This window comes from Balaenoptera ricei, chromosome 6 (assembly GCF_028023285.1).
Source record: "Balaenoptera ricei isolate mBalRic1 chromosome 6, mBalRic1.hap2, whole genome shotgun sequence".
NCBI classification, from domain to species: domain Eukaryota; kingdom Metazoa; phylum Chordata; class Mammalia; order Artiodactyla; family Balaenopteridae; genus Balaenoptera; species Balaenoptera ricei.
Window position 1 is genome coordinate 97,334,399 of NC_082644.1, and position 20,174 is coordinate 97,354,572.

A 20,174-nucleotide genomic window follows, 5' to 3' on the forward strand; every position below is an offset into this window, starting at 1 on the left:
GTCCCTGGAAATCATCCTTGATGCCTCTCCTGTCCTGCCTGTCCTAGTCATCTCCTTCTTTAACCTAGATCATATCCTTCCTTTCCTGTTTCTACCACTTTTGCCCTGGCTCCTGCCTTATCATCTCTCACCATGACCACTGTATCAGCCTTTAACCTACCTTCCCTGCTTCCTCCAATCTGTCCAAACTGGAGTCTGGACAGTGGTTCTCATCCTTGATGCAACTGAGATCATCTGGGAAGCTTTCACCCACTGATGCCTGGGTGGCACCCCCAGAGACTCTAATGTAGTTGCTCTGGGGTGTGGTCCCGTATGGAGAGTCTTAAATGTTCCTCAGCTGATTCTAATTTAAAGTCAAGGTTGAGGGCTACTGTGCTAAAATAATCTTTCTGAAACTACTTGCAGGGTAAAGTCTAAACTCTGTAACTAGCGTTACCTAACCATTCCCAGATAGGACACAACCTCCCTCATCTATTACTTTAACTTCTCAGATGAGTCCAATATATGGGCAAGGATGAGACCACTTCTCTTAGCTGTAGTGTGGAGGATGGGGAGAGGCAGCAAGGCTGATACAGTGGTCCAGGTGAGAGATGATGGACAAAAAGAAGGGCAGATACAATGGAAATGGTGAGTTCCACTGACTCTTTTGTACTCCCTCAAGCCCAGACGTATAATTAGTAAAAATGTTCTTGGACACAAAATCGGATGTCTCTTCTCCCATTTCCACCTCACTGTACTGTACATCCTTACAGCAAGAGTGAGTTTGATTAAGCAAGCATAATACCTCAACTGTTCTCCTAGTGAAAGGGAGAGTAGGAAGGGACAGCCTGATACCAGAGGAGCCCCTGGAAAACTATTACGCATACACACTAAGTCCCAAAGATGGTAAAAAACAGTTCTTTACTTTCCCTTCAAGTAGCCTCCTGCCCTTCTAAACCCACCTACGCTAGACATCGAGGTTGTCTTTCTGTTTCTGCTTGCCCGTCTTTCCTTTACATCAAACAGTCCTCTTGGTTTTTTATTTGTTTGTTTGTTTTAACATCTTTGCCTTCCCCCCAGGGTTCTGCTCCTCTTTCTCTTGGCTCTGATTTATGCTTAACCAATTGTGTACATCTGGTTTCTCCTTGACTGAGCTGATGGGAGGTGAGGTTTAGGGACTCTTGGAACACAGGTCTGTATGACTCCAGAGTCCATGTTCTTTCCATTGTACCAAGCACCCTTTACTAACTTTTGTTTTCTGATAAATCAAGGCTTTTCCAAGAGCAATCTAATCTGAACGGTATGAGGTGAAAAGTAGATGTGACCTAAGGAGTGAACATTTCCAAAGCCTTGTGTTTTCCAGATCAACATCTTGCAGTGAGAGATCACAGTTCTCATGGGATTTCTTAGAGGAGCATTTTTTAGAGTCAGCATGGGTGAGTAGGAAGTTCAGGGTTAGGAATCAGTAAAACGGCAAGAGTCCTGAATAACAGGCCAGGTCAGCTTGAGAAAGTCACTTACTCTCTTGGAGCCTTGTTTTTCTTGTCAATAACTGAGGATAATATATTTGCTTTTGTTCAGTTTACTGTGAAGATCCTATGAAAGAATGCCCGGGGAGGTGCTTTTTAAACTGTGCAGAACTCTGAATGCATAAAACATTGCTATTCTACCTGCAAATACAAACACTTGATGCCTGGAAGTGAATGATGAGATAGAGGCATTAATTTGAAATGCCAAAACTGACCAGGCATTGGATCCATCAAGTAGTTCATATGGTTTTCTAATAAAGGATCATAATTTGTCTTGGGACATCCAAGAACTCTTGTAAAACAGTGCTGTACAGGATGTAACATATTGAAGATTAAGATGTATGGGCATGATACCCAGATTTACAACATACTGGCTGTTTTGCAATTTGAAAATCTAAAACCAGATTTTGGAAAGAAATGTTTCTCTTCCAGCCAAGCAGCACAGCCAAAGACCGAATCCAAGGGAGAAGGTCCAATGGGTGCTTCTAGAGTCCAATCTGGGTTGACAAACCTAAATGTCCACAGGGTGAGGCAGTAGTGGGGGTGGACTGGGCTTCTGAAGGACCATTACAGGAGGCAACAGCTACTCAATATCCGTCCACTGTGGCCACGTAGGAATTGGGCTGCATGCACCAGATTTTCTGATTTTTCAAGAGAAGCAGGAAATAATAGGTTTTTGTTTGTGCCTATATATGAAATTTCCATTTTTAAATGTTGGCAGTGGAACAAATTTAAAACATGTGGGCCAAACCAAACAGATGTGCTGATTGGATTTGGCCCTCAGTCCACCCACCTATAACTTCTGATCTGGGCCAACTGGCTACCCATTAGAACTACCTGGGGGAGGTTTTAGAAATCTCGATACTCAGGCCTTACCCTGAACCAATTAAATCAGAATTTCTGAGGGTGAGACTCAGACATGTATATAAATTAAAGCTGGCCAGGTGATTCTAGTGTTTAGCCAAGTTTAAAAACCAGTGCTTAAGAGCCTTCTTAAAATCTAGTCCTCACCGTAAAAACTATAGGGCTGACAAAAGAAACTGAAGAAGACACAAATAAATGGAAAGATATCTCCTGTTCATGGACTAGAATAATTAATGTTGTTAAAATGTCCATACCACCCAAATCTATAGATTCAACGCAATCCCTATCAAAATTCCAATGACATTTTTCACAGAAAGAGAACAAACAATCCTAAAATTAGTATGGAACTACAAAAGACCCTGAATAGCAAAAGCATTCTTGAGAAAGAAGAACAAAGCTGGAGGCATCATACTTCCTGATACCAAACTATACTATAAAGCTATTGGAATCAAAATATTATGGTACTGGCTTAAAAATAGACACACAGACCAATGGAACAGAATCAAGAGCCCAGAAATAAACCCACACATATACAGTCAACTAATGTTCAACAGGGGAACCAAGAATATTCAATAAGGAAAGGATAGTCTCTTCAATAAATAATGTTGGCAAAGGTCTATATCCACACGCAAAAGAATGAAACTAGACCCCTATCTTACATCATTTACAAAAATTAACTCAAAATGGGTAAAGACTTAAGTACAAGACCTGAAACCATAAAACTCCCAGAAGAAAACATATGGCAAAAGTTCCTTGGCAGTAATTTTCTGGATACGACAACAAAAGCAGAAGCAACAAAAGCAAAAATAAACAACAGGGACTACAGCAAACAGCAAAAAACAATCAACAAAATGAAAAGATAACCTATGGGAATGGAGAATGTATTTACAAATCAAATATCTGATAAGGGGTTAACATCCAAAATTTGTAAGGAACTCGTATAATTCAATAGCAGAGAAAGCAAATAACCTGATTTAAAAATGGGCAAAGGACCCGAATAGACATTTTTTCCAAAGAAGATATGCAAATGGCCAAATGGTACATGAAAAGATGCACAACATCACTAATCATCAGGGAAATGCAAATCAAAACCACAGTGAGATACCACCTCACACCTGTTAGAATGCCTCTGATCAAAAAGACAAGAGATAACAAATGCTGGTGAGGATGTGGAGGATGTACACTGTTGGTAGGGATGTAAATGGACACAGCCACAATGGAAAACAGTATGGAGGTTCCTCATAAGTTAAAAATAGAACTACTATATGATTCAGAGATCCCACTTCTGGGTATTGATCCAAAATAAATGAAATCACTATCTCAAAAAGATATCTGCACCTCCATGTTCGTGACATCATTATTTACAATAGCCAAGAATTGGAAACAACCATCCATCAATGGATGAATGGATAAAGAAACTATGAAAAAAATATATATACACATATAAGCAAAATGGAATATTATTCAGACATAAAAAAGAAGGAAATCTTACCATTTGCAACAGTGTGGACTTTGAGGGCATTATGCTAAGTGAAATAATTCAGACAGGGAAAGAAAAATATTATATGATCTCATTTATATATGCAGTCTTAAAAAAACCAAACTCATAGAGACAGTAGATTGGTGGTTTCTAGGGGCAGGGGGTGGTGGGGGAAATTGGTGAAAGTGGTCAAAATGTGCAAACTTCCAGTTATAAGATGAATAAATTATGGGGTCTATTATATAGCACGGTGACTATAGTTAACAGTACTGTATTGTATACTTGGAAGAGAGCAGACCTTAAAAGTTCTCACTCCCTCAAAAAAAAAAAAGTTAACTATGTGGATTTGTTAACTAATCTTATTATGGTAATCATTTCACAATATATACATATATCAAATCATCACATGAAGAGGGAGAGGGCTAAAATAACATTATGCTAAGTAAAATAAGTCAGGCAGAGAAAGACAAATGTGTGATTTTACTTATATGTGGAATAGATACAGAAAAAATAGGTAGTCACTAGAGGGGAGAGGGGTATAATATGTAATAATAGGTGAGGGGATTAAGAGGTATAACTTTCTAGTCATGAAATAAATGAATCATGGGGATGAAATGTACAGCATGGGGAATATAGTCAATAATATTGTAATAACTTTGTATGGTGATAGATGATAACTGGATTAAGAGGTATAATTAAGAGGTATTTAATTAATCATTCATTCATAGATTTATGATGGTGATCATTTTGTAATGTATAGAAATATCAAATCCCTATGTTGTGCACTTGGAACTAACATGGTGCTGTAGGTCAATTATATGTCAATAAAAAATTTTAAATAAATAAAAATAGAAAATAATCACATCAAATTTTTTAAATGAACTTGACTAATTCTTGGGGTGCACACGTGGGTGGTAACACTAAAAAAATACATCATGTCTTCTGCTGGGAGGCTATTGACTGACTCATGCCTGCATTGTACCTCCTGGTAACTTTCTCTGCCACCTGGAAGGCTATTCTTCTACACTAGCTTGTGACAAGTCTCTTTGCCACCAGTAGGTTACATAATCCGGTGACAGCCATGTACTCTCCAAAGATATTTGAATCTCAGCCTTGAAGGGCGGAATGGTTGGTGGGAAGAGGAGTCCTTCTGAGTTCTGATTCTTTCCTTGTCCACTCTCTCTCAACTTTAGAGGTAGTAACTGCTCTCTGCTTTTGCTACTTCTGTATTCCTTAGAGTCCTCTTTTATCCCTTTTAATAATTAACTATATTTTACTAGTTAAAAGTCCTTTATAATTATATAGATATCTCAAGTAGTCAAATCCATAGAGACAGAATATGGCATAGTGATTACCAGGGACTGAGAGGGGAGAAGAAAGGGGAGTGATTGATAAATGGGTAGGTTTCCATTTGGGAAGATGAAAACATTCTGGAGATGGATGGTGGTGACGGTTACACAACAATGTGAATGTACTTAGTGCCACTGAACTGTACACTTAAAGATGGTTAAAATGGCAAATTTGAGGTTATATATAATTTACCACAATTTTTAAAAAGTTCTTTATATTAAATTTTGAAGTTATAGATGTGGCTTGTCTCCTGGTTGGACCTTGGCTGATACACAAGGCCTTTTGCAGCAGCCTCCTCAATGGCCTGTCCTCCTTCTGGCCTCTCACATTAATGCATCTTTCACCCCTGCGACACGGTCCATGTCCCTAGGTGGAGCTCTGGCCTACCAGTCTCCCACTCCAAACCCTCCTGCTTGGCTTCCCTCTGCTGAGCGAGTGAGGCCCTAACCCCTGAGCCAGGCATTCAAGCCCTCGGCAATCTAATGCCATATTGCCTTGCAAACCTCAGTTCTGTTCTCAATTCTTCTTACTCCCTATCACTTTCTCTTGTTTACCCAGCCAGATAATACCACCTGCTCTCCTCTCTGCTCACCCTGACCTTTGCTTTGAGTTCTCTGCATTTGCCTATAGTTTCTTCCCACCTAGAATCCCTTCCACCACTCCTTCTGTCCCCCTGTTGCCACATATTTAAAGCGCACATATTCTATAAGACTCTGCCCTACTAGCTCCCAGCAGGAAACATTTATTCCTCATAACATGTGAGGTACATCTTCATGTTATCCTTTCATATTGTGTCCATGACTCTACTTCCAGTGGTTTAGAAGTTTCCTGAGACTGAATCCATATTGAAATACTTTTTTTGCAGCTGCATAGCACAGGGAGATCAGCTTGGTGCTTTGTGACCACCTAGAGGGGTAGGATAGGGAGAGTGCGAGAGAGATGCAAGAGGGAGGGGACATGGGGATATATGTATACATATAGCTGATTCACTTTGTTGTACAGCAGAAACTAACGTAACATTGTAAAGCAATTATACTCCAATAAAGATGCTAAAAAAAAAAAGATGCAAGCAGAAAAAAAATTTAAAAAACAAAATTGAAAAAAAAATACTTTTTAAAATTCCTCTAAAGCATATAACCTAGAGCCTTCCTTGCACATAACAGGCATTCAGTAAAAAAAAAACAACAAAAAAAAAAAACAAAAAAAACCCCATTTTTTAAAAAAATGTTAAAAGACAGAGAGAAAGATTTTTAAAATTTTATGGCACTTTTGAATTCATCTCTGTTCTAGGGCAATTGTAGCTAAAGAGTTTTAGTCTTGCTTCCCTATCTAATCAATTAGAAATGCTGTGTAGCCTCAGGGGAAAAGAGTACATGATTGATTAGTAATGTCTGTTGTGAGTGCAGGATGTGAAATGGCAGCAAGTACAAAGAAAATTTGACATTTTTGTTCTAGGTGCTTGGCTGAACTGATTGATTATGATTTCTTTGGAATGTATGCACAATTCAAAGTAGAATTTCAGGATCAGGAAAGACAGAAAAATTTTCCCCAAAGAAAACGTAGCTTCTTTATTCTTCTATGAATCTTTTGACAAGTTCACATTCCTAATTGGTAATGGGAAAATTACATAGGCTCAGTCCTATCCATCAGTTTTTATCTAATCCAGTTGTATCTGTACAGATTTCGTTGTACAAAGAAATACCTTAGCATTTTAAGTAAAAAGCAATATGTGTGGAAGAAATAATTGATATTTCAATTTCAAATAATTGATAGGGTTGAAAGGCAGGCTCAGGGCTGAAGTGGTTCCCAGAGCACCACCACAGAACTGGGCTTCCAGGGGAGCTGCTACCTCTGTCACAACCAAGAAGGTAGATAAACGTCCATTCAACTTCAAGAACACCATCTCATAGTTGCACGTACGTGTGAATATATTAAAAACCATTGAATTTTACACTTTAAATGGGTGAACTGTATGGTATATGAACTATATCTCAATAAAAAGTAGGTGAAGGAAGCACACTATTCACGCTTTTTTTTCTATTACTGCAAATATAGTTATGAATGCCTATTTTTAAAAGAGCATTGAAAACAAGTGGTTTGGGGGGGACAGATAAATTAGGAGTATGGGATTAACAGATGCACACTACCATACATAAAATAGATACACAAAGATTTACTGTGGAGCACAGGGAACTATATTCAGTATCTTGTAATAAACTATAATGGAAAAGAATTTTTAAAAAAGGAATATAGATATAGACATATATATATGTATAACTGAGTTACTTTGCTGTACACCTGAAACTAACACAATATTGTAAATCAACTATAATTCAATTAAAATAAATAAATAAAATTCAAGTAAAAAATAAAAAAAAATAAAAAAAAAAAGAACACCATCTCAAGCACCGTTCACAGTTCCAATGCTCCCTCTTTGTGTGTTCTCTCTCTTTCCTCCTCCCATCTGATTCTGTGCCCTGGAGGGCCTTCTTCCCATCCTTTGCCTAACAGTGGGGACAGTGGGGAAGCAGGAGAGTCTGCCCATATGAGTGATGGCCTGTGGAAGGAAAGAAGGTACTGCTGGCTGGTCTGGCTCCCATTTTCATTGTCATCACTCTCTCCTGACCCAGGTGATGATGTTGTAGGGCTCAGTCATAGCTGGGTGCCTTAGGGGTGAGGACAGGCGTGAGTCCTTAGTCTTCATCTGGTTCAATCCGTGATCACAGGACTTTGCTGATGAAATGGCCTTGGCATAGGTGGTGAGTGTGGTTTTCTCAATCAGTGCTCATTATCAGAACACTCACATGTGTCAGGGCACTCCCATATAAGCAGCTGCTTTGATCCTACCCACAGTTTGCAGCCTGCCCCATTCCCAGTGTGTGTCCCATAGTCTAGCATTACATGACTTCTGACCCTCCAGTAACCAGTGTTCCCACATGTGCATTGGATCCTCCTTTACCTCAGTAAGAACCAAGTGGGACTGAGAAGTGGGCATCCATCCTAAGCCCACTTCACCAGCACGGGGGCCTCACAAGTCTCCAGAGAGGCAGAGGAGCCCATGTACTTTTGCACAAGTACATCCCCAAACTTCAGGGATCCCCTGAGAGAAGGGAGACAGGAATACATAAGTACCAAAAGGCTTTAGTCACTACTGACTCTGCATTTCTCATATAAGACTGAGAGGAAACAGAGACATCAACCACTGCCAGGGTCACATAAAGAGACAGTGGAATTGACATGCCTCCTATAATCTCAACCTATGCTGCTGATAATCTTGCTGAAAGGATTAAACCCGATTCCATGTCTGGATTAGGAAATTTCCAGGAAATACAAAGGATAGAAAAACATGAAGAACTACACCAAGAGTGTGCAATCAGCAAAACTCTGGAAACTACGGGTCAGAAAGCCTGGGTTCATCAAGTGAGAAGTTGTAATAAAATGAATGAGATGGAGGAGAAACATATAGATTCAAAAACATTTAAGAGACAAATCCCTTTTTTCAAATGGTCTAGCTAAACTAAATCTTGGGAGGCACATGTGGGTGGTAACACTTTTAAAAAATACCTGGGGGTGATATAAACAATGCACAAATTTTTTTATGGGGAGAGGAAGGAGATTGCAACAAAGTTCTTCTTTCCTTGACTCAGACAGGGCTCCTTTTATTACAATTAATTAGACAATAATTTGATTTGTGTGGTTCCCTGTATTTGTGTTTTATGTTACAATAAAAATATTTTTTTTTAAAAAGAAAAAACCAGAAAGCAGAGAGGGAACTGGACCAGACTGGGAGTCATGGGTTGGAAGGCCATCCATCACGGTCTCCAAAAAGGCCCCTCAGCTGCTCTGAGCCTCCGCTCCTCAACCCGATGATAATGGACCAGTGGGATAGCTCCAAAAGTCCTAATCCCTTTATATTCTGTGGATTCTGTAGCTTTTGATAAGTTGATCCCATGCATTGCCTCAGTTTTCAAGCTGATATGATCCTAGATTATTGCTAAAGTTCAGAAAGTATTTTGTAAACAAATACCTATAATCTGGGAAAAAACACATTCAATATGGCAGACACTGCTAGGCGCCGACCCAATATCCATCTAGTCTCCCAGTTTCCTTACTAACAAAACTCTAATTATTAGGGGTAGGTAGCAACATGCTCAGCTGAGACAAACTCGATTTCCCAGGTACTTATGCACAAAGCATGGCCAGTGAGGCCAGTGAGTGGGACTTCCAGGGAAATCTATTGTTTATTTTCCTGATAAAAACAACAGGCTCAACTGGCTCATGCTTTTTGCCTTTTGATCCTCCTCCGCTTCCTGCCTGAAACTAGGATGAAGGCCTGGAGGTGCTACAGCTGTCTTTGAGCCTGAGAAAGAGGGCTAGGTGCTAGGTATGACAGAGCAGGAAGATGGGAGAAGCCTGAGTTCCTGATGGCATCACGGACTCACTGCTCCATCTTGGGCTGCTGCTTCCAGATTTCCTAATATGCTAAGAACATGGGACCTCTTGGTTGTTAAACCTCTGTGGTTATATTTCTGTTACCTGCAGCCAAATACTCTCCCCCAAAATTGGATGCCTCTGGGTGCAGAAGTAGAATGCTCTAAAAATGAAGGCAGGGATTTCCCTGAAAACTAGAAATTAACATCGTGATTGTCACCTTTATACTGCAAGGGCAAATAAATAAATAAAATTGTAACCATGTATAGTGATGGATGTTATCTAGACTTATTGTGGCGATCACATCACAATGTAAGCAAATATCAAATCATTCTGTTGTACACCTGAAACTAATATGGCAAATATATCTAAATTAAAAAAAAAAATTATTTAAAAGGGAAAAAGGAAAAAAAATTGTAACTATACTGCAAGGGCATTTGAGAGCCAATTTTGAGACTATCTTTGCTCTGGCCCAGAAGTAGAAATGGCACCAGTGTAGGGTTAGGGTTAGGTTTAGGCTCTCCTGGTTTTGCTGACTGATGGTATGGAGCAAATGTTTGAGGATAACAGAGATGCAGGCGTGTGAGCCTGAGGCTTTCAACAGAGTTCATTGGGAACATGCAAAAATGAACGTAGAAGAGCTTTGTAAGCAACAGAGCACTGTGCACTTGGATGGCTGATTATCATTGTTTTAAACTCTTTCCTACATGATAAAAATAAAATAGAGGACCATGGTGGGAAAAGCACTGAATTCTGAGCCAGAAGGACCAGCGTTGGAGGCCTGGCCCCACCACTTCCTGGCCACGTGACCTTGGACAAGTCACTTAGCTCTGAGTCTCATTTTCTTCATCAGCAAAATGAGCTTAATGCTAGCCTGGAAGGATTGTTGGGAGGCCTGGATTTGATGTTGTCTGTGAAGTGCCAGCACAGCCTGTGTGACACTTAGTAGGTGCTCTACAAATGTAGGCCCTTGTCTCTTCTTCTCACACCCTGTAAGGTCTCATTAAGTAACTCTTTAATTTAAATCTAAATGGTGATCTCAAGACTGATGAGAATTTTAATTGTCCTCTGTTCCAGCCCACATCTAAGCCAGAATCTCGGCTGCAATATCCCTTCAGGTGGATTGCCAGCCTCTCTCTGTCCACTCTCGGGAGGGGACACTCGTTATGCCCAAAGCACCGCTTCAGGCTCTAGACAGCTCTGCCTGTTACCGTGTTTTCTTCTGGGCTGAGTTGAAATCTGCTCCTCAGAGCTTCCTCCCAGAAGCCAGTCTGTAGCATTTTCTGAACTGCTTGAGCGCTGTCTCCCTGACTTCTGAGCCCTTTGCAGAGCTCTGCCCCCCAGCCCACTCCGTCTCCGGCTCCCTGGGAGAGAGCCGCTCTCTGCCAAGGTTACAGCACCAGGTGATCCATCCCCACTGGTCAAAATTGGGTCCAGAGAAGCCATTCCCCACGGACCTACCCCCTAGGAGTCCGATGCCCACAGACCGCTGAATCTGGTCTGCAAATGTGTGTTGTTGTTCTTTTGTTTTGTTTTTGCCCTCACAGTGTTTTCTAAAAAATGGAATTAGTAGGGAATTCCCTGGCGGTGCAGTGGTTAGGACTTGGCGCTTTCACTGCCGAGGGCCTGGGTTCAATCCCTGGTTGGGGAACTAAGATCCCACAAGCCTCACAGCTCGGCCAAAAAATAAAAAATAAAAAAAAATTTTTAATGGAATTAGTGCCAACATTTAAAAACCTGAAGATTTCACATTTAAAAACTCCAGGTTCTTCAAACATATGGACACCAAGGGGGGAAAGTGGCAGGGGGTGGGGTGAACTGGGAGATTGGGATTGACATATATACACTAATATGTATAAAATAGATAATTAATAAGAACCTGCTGTATAAAAAAAAATTTAAATTATTAAAAAAAAAATCCAGGTTCCTTTGGAACATCTGGCAATACCAAGTCTTCATTCCTATACTCCAGGAGTTGTCTAGAGCTGAGTAGAGGACACCCCAGACACAGGGGCATAGTGGTCTGCTGTTCACCATGTTCCCCACCTCTCCTGACTGTCTTACACTCACTGGCTCACCTCATTTATATTTAATACCTGGTCCCTATAGGCATTAGGGTCTACCACCTGTGCTCTGTTCAGCAGGGCCTCCCTTGTACATAAACAGTTCATTTGCAGCCAAGATCAAGGTAACCACACCCCAACAAGCAACTTGAAAACTGCCTAGGAAATTCCTTCATCATTTTTGGATACCACCTTTAAATAGTCATCCTAAATAAACACTTTCATGTGTTCTAAATAGCATAATTAAATATTTCATCACAGCACTGCTTATAATAATGAATCTCTAGGAATAGCTTAAATGCCTGGCTACTGGAGAGTTGCTAAGTCCACCACAGTATCTGCAGGCCACGGAGTGCTATGCAGCCATAAAATACAACAACAGTTAATAATGAGAAATCAAATATGTTCAGACTTGGAAAAATCTCTAGTATACATTCACTGAAAATAGTAAGTTACGAGGTAATATAAAAATATGCTGCAATTTATGTTTAAAAAACAAGATATTTACAAATATATATATTTATGTAGATGGATAGAAAAGCTCTAGAAGGCAACACATCAAACCTATAGCAGTAGTTACTGCTGAAATGGGACTGGATTTGGGGACAATAGTCAGGAAAGACTTTGGCTTTACTAGTATTGTTTTAATTTTGTGTGTGTGTGTGTGAATTTATTTATGTATTATTTGGCTTGTTGAAATGCAATTAAAAAGACAATTTGTGGAGAAGAAGCAAGAAGAACTACAGTCCTGCAGCCTGTGGAACAAAAACCACATTCTCAGAAAGATAGACAAGATGAAAAGGCAGAAGGCTATGTACCAGATGAAGGAACAAGATAAAACTCTAGAAAAACAACTAAATGAAGTGGAGATAGGCAACATTCCAGAAAAAGAATTCAGAAAAATGATAGTGAAGATGATCCAGGACCTCGGAAAAAGAATGGAGGCAAAGATCGAGAAGATGCGACAAATGTTCAACAAAGATCTAGAATAATTAAAGAACAAACAAACAGAGATGAACAATACAATAACTGATATGAAAAATACACTAGAAGGAATCAATAGCAGAATAACTGAGGAAGAAGAACGGATAAGTGACCTGGAAGACAGAATGGTGGAATTCAGTGCTGCAGAACAGAATAAAGAAAAAAGAATGAAAAGAAATGAAGACAGCATAAGAGACCTCTGGGACAACATTAAACGCAACAATGTTCGCATTATAGGGGTCCCAGAAGGAGAAGAGAGAGAAAGGACCAGAGAAAATATTTGAAGAGATTATAGTCGAAAATTTCCCTAACATGGGAAAGGAAATAGCCACCCAAGTCCAGGAAGTGCAGAGAGTCCCATACAGGATAAACCCAAGGAGAAACACACTGAGACACATAGTAATCAAATTGGCAAAAATTAAAGAAAAATTATTGAAAGCAGCAAGGGAAAAACGAAAATAACATACAAGGGAACTCCCATAAGGTTAACAGCTGATTTCTCAGCAGAAACTCTACAAGCCAGAAGGGAGTGGCATGATACACTTAAAGTGATGAAAGGGAAGAACCTACAACCAAGATTACTCTACCCAGCAAGGATCTCATTCAGACTTGTGGAGAAATCAAAAGCTTTACAGACAAGCAAAAGCTAAGAGAATTCAGCACCACCAAACCAGCTCTACAACAAATGCTAAAGGAACTTCCGTAAGTGGGAAACACAAGAGAAGAAAAGGACCTACAAAAACAAACCCATAACAATTCAGAAAATGGTCATAGGAACATACATATCGATAATTACCTTACACGTGAATGGATTAAATGCCCCAACCGAAAGACACAGGCTCACTGAATGGATACAAAAACAAGACCCATATATATGCTGTCTACAAGAGACCCACTTCAGATCTAGGGACACATACAGACTGAAAGTGAGGGGATGGAAAAAGGTATTCCATGCAAATGGAAATCAAAAGAAAGCTGGGGTAGCAATACTCATATCCGATAAAATAGACTTTAAAATAAAGAATGTTACAAGAGACAAGGAAGGACACTACGTAATGATCAAGGAATCAATCCAAGAAGAAGATATAACAATTATAAATATATATGCACCCAACATAGGAGCACTTCAATACATAAGGCAACTGCTAACAGCTATAAAAGAGGAAGTTGACAGTAACACAATAATAGTGAAGGACTTTAACACCTCACTTACACCAATGGACAGATCATCCAAACAGAAAATTAGTAAGGAAACACAAGCGTTAAATGACACAATAGACCAGATAGATTTAACTGATATTTATAGGACATTCCATGCGAAAACAGCAGATTACACTTTCTTCTCAAGTGCGCACGGAACATTCTCCAGGATAGATCACATCTTGGGTCACAAATCAAGCCTTAGTAAATTTAAGAAAATTGAAATCATACCAAGCATCTTTTCTGACCACAACACTATGAGATTAGAAATCAATTACAGGGAAAAAGACGTAAAAAACACAACCACATGGAGGCTAAACAATACGTTACTAAATAACCAAGAAATGACTGAAGAAATCAAAGAGGAAATCAAAAAATACCTAGAGACAAATGACAATGAAAACACAACAATCCAAAACCTATGGGATGCGGCAAAAGCAGTTCTAAGAGGGAAGTTTATAGCTATACAAGCCTACCTCAAGAAACAAGAAAAATCTCAAACAATCTAACCTTACACCTAAAGGAACTAGAGAAAGAAGAACAAAAAACCCCAAAGTTAGCAGAAGGAAAGAAATCATAAAGATCAGAGCAGAAATAAATGCAATAGAAACAAAGAAAACAATAGCAAAGATCAATAAAACTAAAAGCTGGTTCTTTGAGAAGATAAACAAAATTGATAAGCCATTAGCCAGACTCATCAAGAAAAAGAGGGAGAGGACTCAAATCAATAAAATTAGAAATGAAAAAGGAGAATTTACAACAGACACTGCAGAAATACAAAGCATCCTAAGAGACTACTACAAGCAACTCTATGCCAATAAAATGGACAACCTGGAAGAAATGGACAAATTCTCAGAAAGGTATAACCTTCTGAGACTGAACCAGGAATAAATAGAAAATATGAACAGACCAATCACAAGTAATGAAATTGAAACTGTGCTTAAAAATCTTCCAACAAACAAAAGTCCAGGACCAGATGGCTTCACAGGTGAATTCTATCAAACATTTAGAGAAGAGCTAACACCCATGCTTCTCAAACTCTTCCAAAAAATTACAGAGGAAGGAACACACCCAAACTCATTGTACGAGGCCACCATCACCCTGATACCAAAACCAGACAAAGACACTACAAAAAAAGAAAATTACAGACCAATATCACTGATGAATATAGATGCAAAAATCCTCAACAAAATACTAGCAAACAGAATCCAACAACACATTTAAAGGATCATACATGATGATCACGTGGGATTTATCCCAAGGATGCAAGGATTCTTCAATATGTGCAAATCAATCAATGTGAGACAGCATATTAACAATCTGAAGAATAAACACCATATGATCATCTCAATAGATGCACAAAAAGCTTTTGACAAAATTCAACACCCATTTATGATAAAAACTCTCCAGAAAGTGGCCATAGAGGGAACCTACCTCAACATAATAAAGGCCATATACTACAAACCCACAGCAAACATCATTCTCAATGGTGAAAAACTGAAAGCATTTCCTCTAAGATTAGGAACAAGACAAGGATGTCCACTCTCACCACTATTATTCAACATAGTTTTGGAAGTCCTAGCCACAGCAATCAGAGAAGAAAAAGAAATAAAAGGAATACAAATTGCAAAAGAAGAAGTAAAACTGTCCCTGTTTGCAGATGACATGATACTATACATAGAGAATGCTAAAGATGCCACCAGAAAACTACTAGAGCTAATCAATGAATTTGGTAAAGTTTCAGGATACAAAATTAATGCACAGAAATCTCTTGCATTCCTATACACTAATGATGAAAAATCTGAAAGAGAAATTAAGGAAACACTCCCATTTACCATTGCAACAAAAAGAATAAAATACCTAGGAATAAACCTACCTAGGGAGACAAAAGACCTGTATGCAAAAAACTATAAGACACTGATGAAAGAAATTAAAGATGATACCAGCAGATGGAGAGGTATACTATGTTCTTGGATTGGAAGAACCAATATTGTGAAAATGACTATACTACCCAAAGCAATCTACAGATTCAATGCAATCTCTATCAGATTACCAATGGCATTTTTACGGAACTAGAACAAAAAATCTTAAAATTTGTATGGAGACACAAAAGACCCCGAATAGCCAAAGCAGTCTTCAGGGAAAAAAATGGAGCTGGAGGAATCAGACTCTGTGACTTCAGACTATACTACAGATCTACAGTAGTCAAGACAACATGGTACTGGCACAAAAACAGAAATATAGATCTTTGGAACAAGATAGAAAGCCCAGGGATAAACCTATGCACCTATGGTCAACTAATCTATGACAAAGGAGGCAAGGATATACAATACAGAAAAGACAGTCTCTTCAATAAGTGGTGCTGGGAAAACTGGACAGCTACATGTAAAAGAATGAAATTAGAACACTCCCTAACACCATACACAAAAATAAATTCAAAATGGATTAGAGACCTAAATGTAAGACTGGACACTTTAAAACTCTTAGAGGAAAACATAGGAAGAACACTCTTTGCAATAAGTCACAGCAAGATCTTTTCTGATCCACATCCTAGAGTAATGGAAATAAAAACAAAAATAAACAAATGGGACCTAATGAAACTTAAAAGCTTTTGCACAGCAAAGGAAACTATACACAAGACGAAAAGACAACCCTCAGAATGGGAGAAAATATTTGCAAATGAATCAACGGACAAAGGATTAATCTCCAAAATATATAAACAGCTCATGCAGCTCAATATTAAAAAACAAACAACCCAATCCAAAAATGGGCAGAAAACCTAAATAGACATTTCTCCAAAGAAGACATACAGATGGCCAAGAAGCACATGAAAGGCTGCTCAACATCACTAATTATTAGAGAAATGCAAATCAAAACTACAATGAGGTATCACCTCACCCCAGTTAGAATGGCCATCATCAGAAAATCTACAAACAACAAATGCTGGAGAGGGTGTGGAGAAAAGGGAACCCTCTTGCACTGTTGGTGGGAATGTAAATTGATACAGCCACTATGGAGAACAGTATGGAGGTTCCTTAAAAAACTAAAAATAGAATTACTATATGACCCAGCAATCCCACTACTGTACATATACCCAGAGAAAACCATAATTCAAAAAGACACATGCACCCCAATGTTCATTGCAGCACTATTTACAATAACTAGGTCATGGAAACAACGTAAATGCCCATCAACAGACGAATGGATAAGAAGATGTGGTACATATATACAATGGAATATTACTCAGCCATAAAGAGGAATGAAATTGGGTCATTTGTAGAGACGTGGATAGATCTAGAGACTGTCATACAGAGTGAAGTAAGTCAGAAAGAGAAAAACAAATATTGTATATTAACACATATGTGGAACCTAGAAAAATGGTACAGATGAACCGGTTTGCAGGGCAGAAGGAGACACAGATGTAGAGAACAAACGTATGGACACCAAGGGGGGAAAGCGGCGGGGGGTGGTTGTGGTGGTGTGATGAATTGGGAGATTGGGATTGACACGTATACACTGATGTGTATAAAATGGATGACTAATAAGAACCTGCTGTATAAAAAAGTAAATAAAATTTTTAAAAAAATACAATTTGTGCTCTGTACAGTAGCTCATTGCTATGCTCAAGTCTGCGAGTGTGGAGAGATCAATCACCCTGAATCACATTCTCTTTGTGAACTTAGTGTGTCACGCATTTCTAGGGAGTCCATACCTCTGAGCAGTTTTGGTTGAGTTCCAATTTCAAATATGCTGTGTCCCAATAAATACACTCATTCTTGCCAGACTTAGATTTGGAAAATATTGTCACTGTATAACTTATACAAATTGCTGTTTCTAAGCAACTACATATCAAGGATACATCAAATTTACCAAAAATATACTCTGGAATTCTCCGTGTCCCCAAACAGGGCTCCATAATGTATGACTTCTGACCAATATAAATTCTTGTGGCTTCAGAGCATGAGGGAAATTTATCCAAGTTTTTCGTCTCAGCTCCAAATGGCATAATGGCAGCCCATTTGAAAACAGCACTCAGAGGCCATTGCTCTGCGGAGCTGTGCTGCCTGCTGGCCCTCACGTTCCTTCAGAGGCTGAGCACTGAAACCTTGGCTGCTGCCAGCCCCCCTTCACCTGTAGACAGATGCCTGGATCCATGTGAGGCTGGCCCGAGGAAAGGCTGGTTGGGTATTTCCACATCTGGCAAGAGCCTCTGATCCAAGCCGTCCAAGACAAGATTGGGACCTGGTGTCTGAAGTTGACCTGCAGAGGAGGGAAGTGCTGCTCATAAAATCTCAGACTCTCTGGGCTAGACCTGGCCTTAGGGGCAGCCTGATATCTAAAGGAAGGCCTGTGTCCCTAGCAGGCCAAGACAAGCCCAGTGGGCAGGCTGCCCCCAGAGAAGAGGCTCAGCCAAAGCAGTGGGACCATATTTTGACTGAGTCAAGAGGGGTGGCACAAATGCAAATCAAAACGACAATGTGATACCACTTCACATCCACTAGGATGGTGATTACGAAAAATAGCAACAACAAAAAGAAAAACAAACAAACAAAACACCCAGAAAGTAACAAGTGTTGACAAGGATGTGGAGAAATTGGAACCCTTGTGCATTACTCGCAGGAATGTAAAATGGTACAGCTGCTGTGGAAAACAGAATGGCAATTCCTCAAAAATTTAACATAGAATTACCATATGACCCAGCAGTTCCACTTCTGGGTATATACCTAAAAGAATTGAACAGAGACTTGAACGGATATTTATATACCAATGTTCATAGCAATAGTGAAAAGGTGAAAGCAACAAAAATGTTCATGGTCAGATGAATGGATCAACAAAATGTGGTATATCCATACAGTGCAATATTATTCAACCTTAAAAAGGAATGAAATTCTGATGCATGCTACAGCATGGCAGAACCTTGAAGACATTGTGCTAAATGAAATATGCAAGACATATTGTATGATTCCACTTATATGAGATACCTCAGATAGTCAAATTTTTTTTCTCTACTTTGCTTTATTTCTCTAGTCTTATTTGAGCTGTATTTTAAAACATGAGTAAAAACATATATTGCAACTTATAATATGTAAATTTTTGGTTCTTGTGTTCCTGGGAAAGTCTTTCATCCTGTTCCAGCATCATTTTCTTTTTTTTTGAATTTTATTTTTTTTATACAGCAGGTTCTTATTAGTTATCTGTTTTATACATATTAGTGTATATATGTCAATCCCAATCTCCCAATTCATCACACCACCACCACCACCCCCAGCCGCTTTCCCCCCTTGGTGTCCATACGTTTGTTCTCTACATCTGTGTCTCTATTTCAGCCTTGCAAACCAGTTCATCTGTACCATTTTTCTAGATTCCACATATATGTGTTAATATACGATATTTGTTTCTCTTTCTGACTTACTTCACTCTGTATCACAGTCTCTAGGTCCATCCACGTCTCTACAAATGACCCAATTTCATTCCTTTTTATGGCTGAGTAATATTCCATTGTATATATGTACCACATCTTCTTTATCCATTCGTCTGTCAGTGGGCATTTAGGTTACTTCCATGACCTGACTATTGTAAATAGTGCTGCAATGAATATTGGGGTGCATGTGTCTTTTTGAATTATGGTTTTCGCTGGGTATATGTTCTATTTTTAGTTTTTTAAGGAACCTCCATACTGTTCTCCATAGTGGCTGTATCAATTTACATTCCTACCCACAGTGCAAGAGGGTTCCCTTTTCTCCACACCCTCTCCAGCATTTGTTGTTTGTAGATTTTCTGATGATGGCCATTCTGACCGGTGTGACGTGATACCTCGCTGTAGTTTTGATTTGCATTTCTCTAATAATTAGTGATGTTGAGCAGCTTTTCATGTGCCTCTTGGCCATCTGTATGTCTTCTTTGGAGAAATGTCTATTTAGGTCTTTTGCCCATTTTTTGATTGGGTTGTTTGTTTTTTAATATTGAGCTGCATGAGCTGTTTATATATTTTGGAGATTAATCCTTTGTCCATTGATGCATTTGCAAATATTTTCTCCCACTCTGTGGGTTGTCTTTTTGTCTTGTTTATAGTTTCCTTTGCTGTGCAAAAGCTTTTAAGTTTCATCAGGTCCCATTTGTTCTTTTTTGTTTTTATTTCCATTACTTTAGGAGATGGGTCAAAAAAAAATCTTGCTGTGATTTATGTCAAAGAGTGTTCTTCCTATGTTTTCCTCTAAGAGTTTTATAGTGTCCAGTCTTACATTTAGGTCTCTAATCCATTTTGAGTTTATTTTTGTGTATGGTGTTAGGGAG